This window comes from Nymphaea colorata, chromosome 10 (genome assembly GCF_008831285.2).
Source record: "Nymphaea colorata isolate Beijing-Zhang1983 chromosome 10, ASM883128v2, whole genome shotgun sequence".
NCBI lineage: Eukaryota > Viridiplantae > Streptophyta > Magnoliopsida > Nymphaeales > Nymphaeaceae > Nymphaea > Nymphaea colorata.
In genome coordinates this window covers 21,584,437-21,596,153 of record NC_045147.1, presented here as the reverse complement: position 1 = coordinate 21,596,153, position 11,717 = coordinate 21,584,437, and the positions used below count along the sequence as shown (strand labels likewise).

The 11,717-nt window shown below is 39.3% G+C and overlaps 1 pseudogene; it reads right to left on the bottom strand.

Annotated features, from left to right (window-relative positions):
- Positions 1–993: 993 nt before the first annotated feature.
- On the bottom strand, positions 994–10,365 carry LOC116262775 (protein argonaute 4-like; annotated as a pseudogene).
- Between the last annotated feature and the right edge of the window lie 1,352 nt (positions 10,366–11,717).

Sequence of the window (11,717 nt, the reverse complement as noted above, 5' to 3'; positions counted from 1 at the left end):
GTCGGAGGGCGATCAACTTGGATTATGGTGAGATCCTCTCCGTCCAGAAGACAATGAAGTCCTTGTCCACCTGCATGCGTCTCCTCTACGGAACCTTCACATGTCAGAACCTCGCCCCGCTTCTTAGAGGTGAACTCGCTCGTTGGCTGCCAGGAATTTCACCGTCGAAGCCTCCTACACCATCACACTTTCCCGGGATGCACTTTCTCCGGCTTCACCTCTACCAAAGCCGGTCGGCTCTGGGCGTATGGGAAAAGAACCCCCCTTAGACAACTTCCCCAATGTATCTGCCAGATCAATCTGGCAATCTCATAAACACCAACGGCAGACATTGCTGCAAGAGAGAGAGAGAGAGAGAGAAGGATTGGCAACGAAGACGGTGTCTGCTGAGGGAAGTTGCCGGTGGAATTAGCTAATAACCAATCTTACTCTTTCAAACTTGAAACGCGGCGGCCGTTTGCCCTGAGCTGGCATGAAGAAGCCAATAACTTAACAACTTCAATCGTCAAACAGATAACCTTCTTTCATCTTTTTCACTGTCGGTCGACCCCTTGCCGCTTTTATTCCACCACAGGAAGACAAACATTGAGGGGTGAAGCAGCCCTTCGAAGCTGTTCTTCCAGCACGCGAGGTTCTACCACTCGATGTTCATCCCGCAAATGTGGGCAACAGCATTCTTTCTTTTTCAGTCTTTTAAAATTAAATGCGAAGGGGCATTGACATACTTTTCCGCACATTTTTAAGAACTCGTTTACAGAGGCGGCGGCCCCGTTAAAAATTAGCACCAACAGTTGAGTGGCCATTGACGGACGTCTAAAAGTTGGCCGCCGATATGTGATTCGCTCATCAATTGAGCCGCTTTTTCTTTGATTTTTTCTTTTGAATTGTTTTTCCACTGCAAAAATGTTCATCTTCTGACCAAAACTCCAGCAGTGCTCACGTGAATCGCTCATTAGTCGAGCGGCTTTCTGTCATTCTTTCTTTTGGATAGTGTCTCAATTAAAAACTGTACATCCTCAAACCAAAACTCCTGCAGTTCTCGCGCCAAAATTGCTCGTTATTTGAGCAGCTTTACGTAATCTTTCCTTTTGAGTAGTGTCTCCGTCGCAGAATGTTCATCCTCAGACCAAACTCCCGCAGTTCTCGCGTCGATATGTGAATCGCTCATTGGTTGAGCGGCCTAATGTAATTTTTTCTTTTGGGTAGGGTCTTCGTTGCATAGATGATGTTCATCCTCGGACCAAAACTGCTGCAGTTCCGTGGACATTGATCGATATATCAGCAGAAGAACATAGAGCTGCTGACATCTTCATGCAGTAAGGGCATCTGCGGAATGGAAATGCTACAAGGAACAGTTACATCGGCATCACTCGATTTACCGCTCGGCGTGCCTGGTGAGTCCCCGTCACTCTTTAGGAAGTGAGACGTGCTCAGCTGCAAGGTGGGCATATCGGATTGGAGCCGCTGCAAATCAACAAATGCAATCATATTAATGACTGTATTCGTTTCTAGATTAATCAGTTCACCTTGTTAATGGTGAATAATCTAAAACACTAAGATTTCACAACAAAAACCCTGGTTGGAAAATGGAGAAGGGAAAAAAAGCAAAAAAAAAGGCAACTCTTATTTTTCTTGGTCAAAGTAGTGAAGAAAACTAATCAAGAACAAGGACACAAAAAGAAAACTAGGATAAAAGAATTTTGTCGGGCAAGTGCACAAAAACCAACCAAGAAAATATAAGTTGCTATATCTCGGGCTCTTTGGCTAAAAGGTCACAAGAAAATATTTAAAAACTACAGTTACGGTTTCTCTGGCTTCAGATGGAACCATGGCTTTTTACCTATAGATATGGAAGTTGTACTCCTTAGGTGTCCAATTTTAGTTTAGTATCACATAGGCATTAAAATTTTCACCTCTTGATATGGTTGGACGAACTCTTACACGTACGAAAGTGACCAATCTCATCCATCAATACATGATAATGGGTTGGCCTACTTGTGCCCTTAACAAAACACAACACATTTAAGACGGAAAAAAAAGTTAAAACCCGTTACCGTGTGAATTAAAGAAACCATGAGATGCAGACTTACTATAATCCCTGCATGTGCACACATATAGAAATCAAAGTATCTGGGATGGCAAATTCTGGTATCAATAACCGTCCCTATAGCCATGGAATGAAAGAAATATTAGGCCAAGATGACAGACCATCCATAGGACTCAATTAAGCTAGTAAAATCGAGAAAGCAACATCAAATAAAATAAATAAATAACCAAGCTTTAAAACCAAACAAATGCATAGATATAAATTATCTACAAATACATATAAATCTAAGTCCCAAGAGTATTTGAGTAGGATCCACGTACCAATGTTGCCATACCCATACCTGAAGTAGGTACTTGGACACACTTGGGTACTTTTTAGCTCGAAGGTAATCCAAACTACTTAATTGTATATATTAAAAGAGAGAGAGAGGTAGACCAGTGTCCAAGCACTTCTACTAGTTTAAACTGAAATCAACCTCTGGTAGGATAAAATAAAAATTGAACCACGATTGTTCAAGACACCTACCAGGAAGAACATTGTCATGTGAATTCTGAAAAAGCCTTGTGTTATGGTTCTTCTGAGCGATGATAACGGTAATCTTGGGCCTATAGCCTTGTTCAAGGAAATCACATGCCTGTGAAGAACATTTCATTAGCAAATTACAGTATATCTCACACACTTGTGACAGTACAAATTGTAAATATAAGAAACATAAAAAATTACCTGAATTATCTATTCCAACTCAATGTTCAGAACCTGACTAAATTGTGACTCACTCACCCCATCCCTAAGTACCAATTCAGTAAGAAACAAAAATCAACCAAACAAAAACTTTTAGACGAGGACCTTGATTGTAGGATTGCAATCAGACGAACTCCTATTTGCTGTCAAAATGTGAGGTTAAAATATTTTGAAACGTATGGTTTTATAGACACAGATGGAAATAAGATCCCCCCATGAATGATGTTGAAACAGTGTCCTGAAATGGTAAACTCCAACCATAAGATAGTGTCGTAACTACATAACTGCATTCAAAAATAGAAAATCTTGGAGATGCAGTGTGCCACACCCATGTTGTGAAAACTGACCTCCAATGGAACTCAAATTTGAGGTTCCCAAAGAATACATAAAGAAAGGAACGTTTACCTGAATATTATCATGTTTTCTGGTTTCATTTTCCTGGAACTTTGGTAAAAATCTTGTAACAACTCCCTGAAACCCAAACAAAGAACTTGATGTAAATTCAAGACAGGATAGCAAGAACCTACTAATCATACCATCACATTATACAATTACTGGGATTCAATTACTCATCTTAGGAAAATCTTGCATGGGTACAAAAATAAGCAAAATCCAAGCTTAACCACTCCCACCAAACCCAAAGTTATAGATGAAAAAAACAAAGATGTTACCTAGAAAGACATTATGAAAACGTTAAAAAAAAAAACTGCAAGCTATCCTGAACATTCACATAAGCTACAAACATATATTTTGTTGCCCCAAACACTTCTCCTGAAATAATGGTGGTATGAAACAGAAAAAGCACTTCAGATGTTCCATATCACATATTAAACTTTATTGATGTGGTTAACATTGCTTTTGTTTAACAGGAAATAAGCTTTTAATCATGCGTCTGTCTGCACTTAGGTTTTTCACCAAGGGGGCATTTAAATGTGTGGTATTCCACTATAGAAGTGGAACTAAAATTCAAATTCTTGAAAAAATTTCATGCCCTAAGAAACATGGAATTAAAAATCTGGGCTTTTGGGACACATCTGGAATTAAAATACCATGATTAAAGTCCGACCTGCTGCACAGGTTTGTCTGTTCTGCAAAAGAAGCACCTCAACAGTTCACCTCCAACACAACCTGCCTCATGTTCGTCTTTGCCTCAAAAGAACTGCATCGATTGGTCATTGTTTTCTTCCCTTTGTTATTTTCTTCTCTTTGTTGCTTCCTTTAGCTCTGATTTAGCATGGGCTTCTTCTATGCATTGTCACTTATTTTGTTTCAAGTTCTGCTTAAAACCTTACTGAATTTTAGGACACTAGAAACTGTTTTTCGTATCTGTTATCTCTGTGTTGTATGATATAGGATCTATTCTCAGGTGTTTGCAACCAATGTAGATAGATTGAGGGCCAGAAAGTCACTGGAAGTCCGCCATGGATCTCTAAAATAGGAAAAAGTTTCCACCAGTTCTTCAAGTCACTGTGGGTCATTCAGTTCTCGACTTTTTCCTTCTGTGCTTTGTTTGATTTTTTTTTTTTTCAGGATGGTATCTCTTTGATCCCCTGTCATAGTAAATCTAGGACTGGAATAGGTTATTTAAAGGACAGATTTGGCCAAATTTTGGGCAAAAAAATTGCCACTTTCATCTAATATTACCTTTCTTCTGCTGCCTGTGTTCCAAAATTTGTGCAAAAAACATGACAAATTGTTGGCAAGTCATGAACATGAGTGGATGTAGGAATAATCCCTGTTGAGAATCATATTCAACATGCTTATGTAGCTTTCTGTTTTGTGAATTCATTCAGTCAGGACAAGATTTCTTCATGGCCATACTGGCCATTGCAGGAGTAATTGGAGCTGCTTCTGGGTCCTTATATCAGTGGCCCATCCTTAACGTTTGTTTTTTAGCCAGAGGAGAAATGTCCTTGTATCAGTTACTATTTTTTTTCATTTTAAGTTTATTTCCACTTCCTAATATAGATGGTGGTTCTTTCTCCAGTTACATCTTGGTTGATCTGACATATACAGCTATCTTGATTGTTGACTGATCATACATATAATACTTCATCTACATCAGTTGCATATCTATCTCATTAGCTATATCAGTCATTATGTGTACTGAATTCAGCCTTGCTTGACTAGTTTTTGACGTTGTGCAACATCATTGATTCTGTGCACAATCGTCTTTTTTAATCTTTTCTTCTATTCATTGATTTACTTTGCAGCTAACCGAATGCAAAGTGGTTACCTTTGTTAACTTTCTTCACTTATATTTTGCTCTGTATGTATGAATATTGAAATGTACAATTAACCATTTAGATAAGAAGGTTATTTGCTTCCTCCTGTAAAGATGAATGAGATGGTTGTCCTTGATATTTGGGATTATAGTTTCTCTTACAGCGGATTACATTTTTTCTTATTATTTTGTGAAACTACTGTTCATTTCTGTTAAATATATGCAAGAAAGTGAAATTTTGAAGTCCAATTCTAGCCATCAAATAGGGATGCTGACAAACAAGGGATGGGGGACAAAGGAGAGAACTGCATGGATAAAACTTCCACGCCATCACACAAGGAAGGAAGATGCCTGGAATAAAAGTTCTCATCCCATTGCACACAAGCCCTTTTTTGAATCTGGAAGTTTAATTCTACTCCATCAAAACCTGCAATTAAATACCTGGTATTTTAATGCTAGGCATTGAAATGCTACCCAAATGAAAAATTAACAACTTCAAAAATTGTGTTCCCATGAGAAGTTATCTATGGCCAGACTGAATCACTACAGGTGACCCTTCCAACTCAATAATTGCACTACCATGTCGAGTACTTGCCATATCAAAAGAACACAACAACCTGATGAAAGTAAACAGACAGTATTGTAAGGGAAAAAATGGTAGTAAAAGATGAAACACACAACACAACGCCCACCTTATAATTCCTTCATCTGTTTTTCCATCAGCAGAAAGTTTGAATAATGAATCAACCATTTCCAGTTTGGGGGATTGTGACCTCACAGAGGCTCTGTACCGTGAAAACAAGGGCCAACTGCGAGAACTGACAACCTATTTTTTGTACATGAAGGAAATAAACAAGTGAATAGAAAAGCCATTCAGCAAGACACAGGTTTCAGAAAAAGTAAAGGACGCTATTAGAACATTACTGCAGCAACTGAAGGCACATCAGACTGGCGAGGTGATCCATGAGAGACATCTATGCCAAAGATTATGGTAGGTGTTGATGAAATTATTGGAATCGATGGTCTGTCTTCAATAGCAAGCAAGGAATTGATTCCACCAAGCTGCTTTTTAAAGCATATGAAATTAAACAATGTTACCAGAACGTTAAAGATGAATCTTAAAGGTAAATAATAAATGAAGCATAAATAAAGACAAGATTGTCTTTACCTTGGCATTGATCTTTAACAGAACATTAGTGAGATACAGATTACCAATCTTCTGAGGTGGTGCTACACATTGTGTTGGAACACCAAATTGAACAAGGCTTTTTCTCTTCCATTGACCTAAAGTCAGAAAGAAGCACTACACTTACCCATAGTGACAAATCATAGACATGTTTCAATGGCACAAACAAAATGCGGGGAGTCTGAGGAATTGTACTGAGAAATGCTACCATAGATGCATGAATTTTTTCTTTCAGATATAACACAAAGCAGAAATTCTGGCTTCTCTAGCAGTTTGGATTGAAGCTCCTCGAACATTTTCTCAACTCAACCATGAGATGAGGCATTAAGGTTTTTAGGATGTTCCTCAATTATAACAGTTGGCTGTGCAATAGTCTGAAGATACAACCGTTTTTGTTAGCAAAGACAAGATTATTTGCAACCAAGGATAATAAACAATTTCTGTAAGTGTCAAGCAACCGCAACTTACAATTCCCTTGTTTTTGGCAGTCCTAATTAGCTCCCCAGCAAGATGCCTTGTATCACATCTTGCAGAAAAATTAACGATGGCCCAATTTTTTATCTTAGCTGGCTGAAGCATTTGCTGAACACAATGAATGCCTATCAGAAATAAGATAAAATTGAAACAAGGAGCTCCATTGAAAATTACAAGTGTACATATATATGAAAAATACGCACCATTTGGTCTATCTTCCATCGGCCATTTCGTGGCATAACTGATTCCCCACTGCCAAAGACAAGCTTGAACAGGAATCCAAAACAAAAGAATTTAAAAGGTCAGTACACTTCTAATTTACATTACCATATAAAGAATTACAGCAAAAATGAGGCAAATCTGTAATGCGCAGATACCTTAGGAGGAGGAAGAATTCTACCCTGTATCTGTGTAAACTGTTCTACAAAGTTAATCCCACAGGCAGAAAACAAAGGATCCTCATGGTATTGATTCACCTTCATTGCCTACAAAAGGAAATCAGCACATGAATTAGACCGATTAGATCTTTTACAATGATAATAACATTACTTATCGTCATTATCATAATAACAATAATCAAGAAAACGCACATCTATTAAGCTCCGGACACGCTCCTGTGGCTTTTGTCTTGATCTTTCAACAAGGGAAGCCCTTTGATGAGGAGAGAGAGCTTTGGTATATCTTTGAAGTGAGAGAAGCTCGCATAACTAAAAATAAAGAAAATGATAAGACAATAATGTAAACAGGAACATAGAAAATGTAAACCACTAATAAAAGGTAGACAAAAGGCTTTCTACCTCAATTGGAAGGTAGGCAGGGCGTTTGAGCCTGCCCACAACAAGGCATGGAAGGTTTGCTGAATACTTCAGCTGTATGTGTTTCTCCTTCACAAAGTAGTCATACACAGAAATCGCTACAGTTTCATAGTCAACAGCACTGTCCGCAACCTTGACACACAGTTGGAAACTGCAAACATTGTAGCTAAAGTCATCATGACATCAAAAGGGATGGCCAAGACTACTACCATCAAATCCTAAAGTGCAAATCTCATTCTAGGAAATACTATTGTTTATCAAAGCTAGGCTTTAATGAGAAATCTCAAAAAGGAACATGCAGGATCCAAATATGTAAACGCAAATACATTTCCACTTTAGGAACAAAATTTTGAATCTAAAAAAGGCCTCGTACTTCTGGATTTCCAAATATAGGCCACAGTTTTGCTGATAACTGCCACAGAGGTATGCCAAGCTCCCAGTTCAGAGGCTCCTATTTTGGAAAATGTGAGATATGCACTGTCCGACATTATTCACTGAGTTTGAATCACGTTACCATCCAGACTATTGCCCTTGATTCCAGCCAATTTGTACCAATCTGGCTCCGAGTTTGAGTTGGAACAAAAAAAATATCTTTGAAGTCTAATACTGGATTCGAGTTGTGAAGGTTTCAAATAAATGGACTTTGATTGATGAAAAACTCGGAGTACCATAAAATCCAACCCATGCATCAGATCCCAGTGTCTTTTTCCAGAACATGGATTGCCCATATAATATTGAGATGAGAAGCATGTCCATGCACAAACAACAAAAAAATGCATGCGCACAATTATTTAAATATGAAACAAGAACACATACATTTCTTGGTTGCAGTTTCGTTCAGTGAGTCCAATGATCTTGAACTCCATCCCGTTGTGTGTTGTCTTGATTCTAAGATTCTTCAGAAGGTTCGCCTGCAGTATTATTCCAGTGCATTATAAGCATCACCGCCTTTAACTTTCACAAAAAGAAAAAAAACACGCATAACAAACAAAGTACTCAACCTTCGGCCAATCAATTTGAGAAGGACCCCTAACGTTCTGATTGTCAATCAAGAAGTTAATCACGGGACCGGGCTTTAGCAACACTGTGGTGGAGACATCTGCGCCAAAGCAAGAAAGACCAAACACTGCCGTCACCCAACTGATCTTAAACATCATAAATGAGAAAGAGAAGCTGCACCAAGCAGAAGACCTATATTCAGTGACAGTCCACTCTCAGTGGGCCGGAAAGAAGTGTGGAAGCCCCTACACGCAACTGCGCCTTCACCAATATCCACAAAGCTCCTTCCGTCATCGAGGAAAAAGGACTGCCGGACTAGCAGGCATCCCCTGAACATATCCACATTAAATGATGGTATCAATAAATCTATAGCAGAAAGCAAAATTAGTATACAGAGCGGAGCCGCTAATGAAGCATGAAAATCTAAACATTTATGTCAGTTTGCATGACTGATGTGTGCTTGTTGTGTGCGCCTATCATGTCTAGAAGAAGTGAACTTCACAACACATAATCGATCGAGCAGACAATCATTCATAGGCATCACCATGGACGGTTGACAGCATATGTGGATATCCTATCCAACAGAAAACAATTAGACAGCACATCGCCAAGCTGCTAATAATTCATAAACGTGAATGCGAGTCTGAACGGCTATGTCACTATGTGTACATGCATGCGTACACACACGTCTGTGCGCATTCATTTATGTGTATTCGTGTGCACGTTTATCAACCTTTTGGCTGCATGTTGCCTTAAAACAATGACAAGAACACGCAGAACATCTTCCTCAGATTCCTGTCCCCTCAAAACGGCTTCAATCTGACGAAGGGGTATCTTTGCGGCGTAACTGATCTCGACTTCGAATTTCCTGGACCTCCCAGGTTTCTTCATCTTCTTCCTCTCGCCCTCACCAGGGCTGTCGTTGCCGTTGCCTTTTTCACCACCGCAGGTGTAATTATAATTTAAATGATCAAATCCATATCACATACCTTCTAAGCGAAGGAAAAAAAGGAGTTAAACCAAGATAACAGAAACTCTTGAAGATCTCTGCACGATCAAGATCCAAAAAGAAAGATACCCACAGAAGAGAAAAGAAAAAATCGCAATACTTACCGGCGGTAATTCGACTCTTCCAAAAGGACCGTGAAGTTCATCGTTTTCTTGGGTAGCTCGCCGTAAGTGTACAGACCCTTCTCCCCATCATAAACAAAATTTTTGCTGGACAGTTGAGAACCATATACCTGCTGCACTTTGTCCACGATTTTTCTGCCAATGCTTTTGTTTACCATGGGCCTAGAGTCGTCCGAGACAATAGAAAGCTAAAAATCATGGTAAGAAACATATAGTCAGAAAACCAAGTTAAAGAAGCAAAATATGGGGAAAGAAAGTAAGAGAGAAAAACATGTACACTGTAATGGAAGAAGGATCCTTCCATGTCGGCGGGAAGCTTGACATGGACATGGTTGGCAAAAACAGTACAAGGCTGGCCGACAGTACCGGTGCCCTTCCGGTCCATCGGCACCCTCGCAGGAGAAGGGTTAACCCTCAGAGGCCTCACATTGGGCGGTATCACTGGCGGTGGAGGTGGAAGCTCGGTTGGTCCTTTCGGCTCCTCCATGTTCTCAGAGAGAGGGAGGGGGAGATTGGTGACCCCGACAAACGCCAAGAACTTGTCGACGTTGGTCGTGGCGTGATGAAAGTCGAAGAACAAGAGGAAGGAAAAGGAGAAGGGGGCGCCGTCTGATTGAGGAGCGGCCGAGAGAAGAAAGGCACTGCTGCAGGGCTGCTGTCGCCGGTGCCGTTGCCGCCGCCGGGGCTTCCTGCTTGTCCGTCGGCGGGAGACTTGTCCAGTGTCCACTGCCAAGCAGGCCGTGAATGAGGCCCTTCCCGCCAGAAAATCGGAATAGCCACTCTGAGTATTCAATATTTTATTATAGTCGATAAACAAATGTTGGTGTTTGGATGGAGGCCGAGGGAGAGTGAGGGGAAGAAAGAGAAGGGGAATAAAATAATATTAATTGAAGGAAATGAACATAAAAACAAATATAAAAATGAATAAGAGAAATAAAAAAAATGGAAAGGGACGAAATAAACCATTAACCAGCTTGCTTGTGCGGAAAAGAAATAAAAGGAGATTAAATGTCAAATATGATATTTGTTTAGTTGTATAAAGAAAAAGGAAACGAAAGAAATTATATTTATTTATAATAATACTGTTAACATCATTGGTTTTGTTTATATATATATATATACAAACTAAAAATTGGTTTTACATCCTTCTTTAATAATTTTCTTTGTTATTTAATTGTAATTATTTGATGCATCTTTCCCATATCATTCCATTACAAATTTCCCTCCCTATAATTAGTTGGCCATTAAAGAAGAGCGCTCAACATTTGACAGACCAGGCTCATGCATTTACAGTTGTTATAAACTCTTTCCAAGAAGACGGCAAGTGCTGCAAGTTCAAGAATGATGACGACAGGTTCCTCAAAAGGAGAAAAAGCAATCGTCTTTGTTATTTTAGCAGTTGTGACGCTAGAAATCAAGTGCCTAAAGCAGGCAGCCATCTACTCATATTTCAACCACTCTTTTGTCCGACAATGAATAGAAGCTCTTGATCAAAAAGTCCATGCCAATGAGAATGTAAAGGAAGATCCACGGTGACCAAGACGCGTAAGATCTGCCTTCATCGTGATTAATCGGAATGCGTCACTAATCATAATATGAATAATACTATACTTTCTAAGCGAAGGTTAACAAACATCTCCTCTCCAAAAAAACCCGAAAGTCTCACACTCGGATTTGCCTTTACATCTCACACTCGATTTGCCTTTACATCCCTTTAATTTAGGTATCACCCTCCACTACTTCAAATCGCAGACTCAATAAAGTTCTTGAGATTCTATCCAGGCCCCGAGGACGAAACCAGAAATTTTTTGGCGAGGTCAAATCACAGTTTTAAAATTTTAACAGGAGCTCAAATAAAATTTTTCAAATTTTTTATATATATTAAACTAAACTATTTTAGATTCACATATAGTTTTTTTAAAGTTTTTCTATAAAATATGAAGGGGAGCCAAGACCCCCTGCCAGCCCCTCCTTCCCTGCCGGCTAGCTACCAGTATTTCGGACGTTGTCAGTTACTAAATAAAAAATATCAACCAACTACAAGGTTTATTTCTTAAAATTTGATAAATAAATCAGCATACCAAACTCGCTAGCACCCGA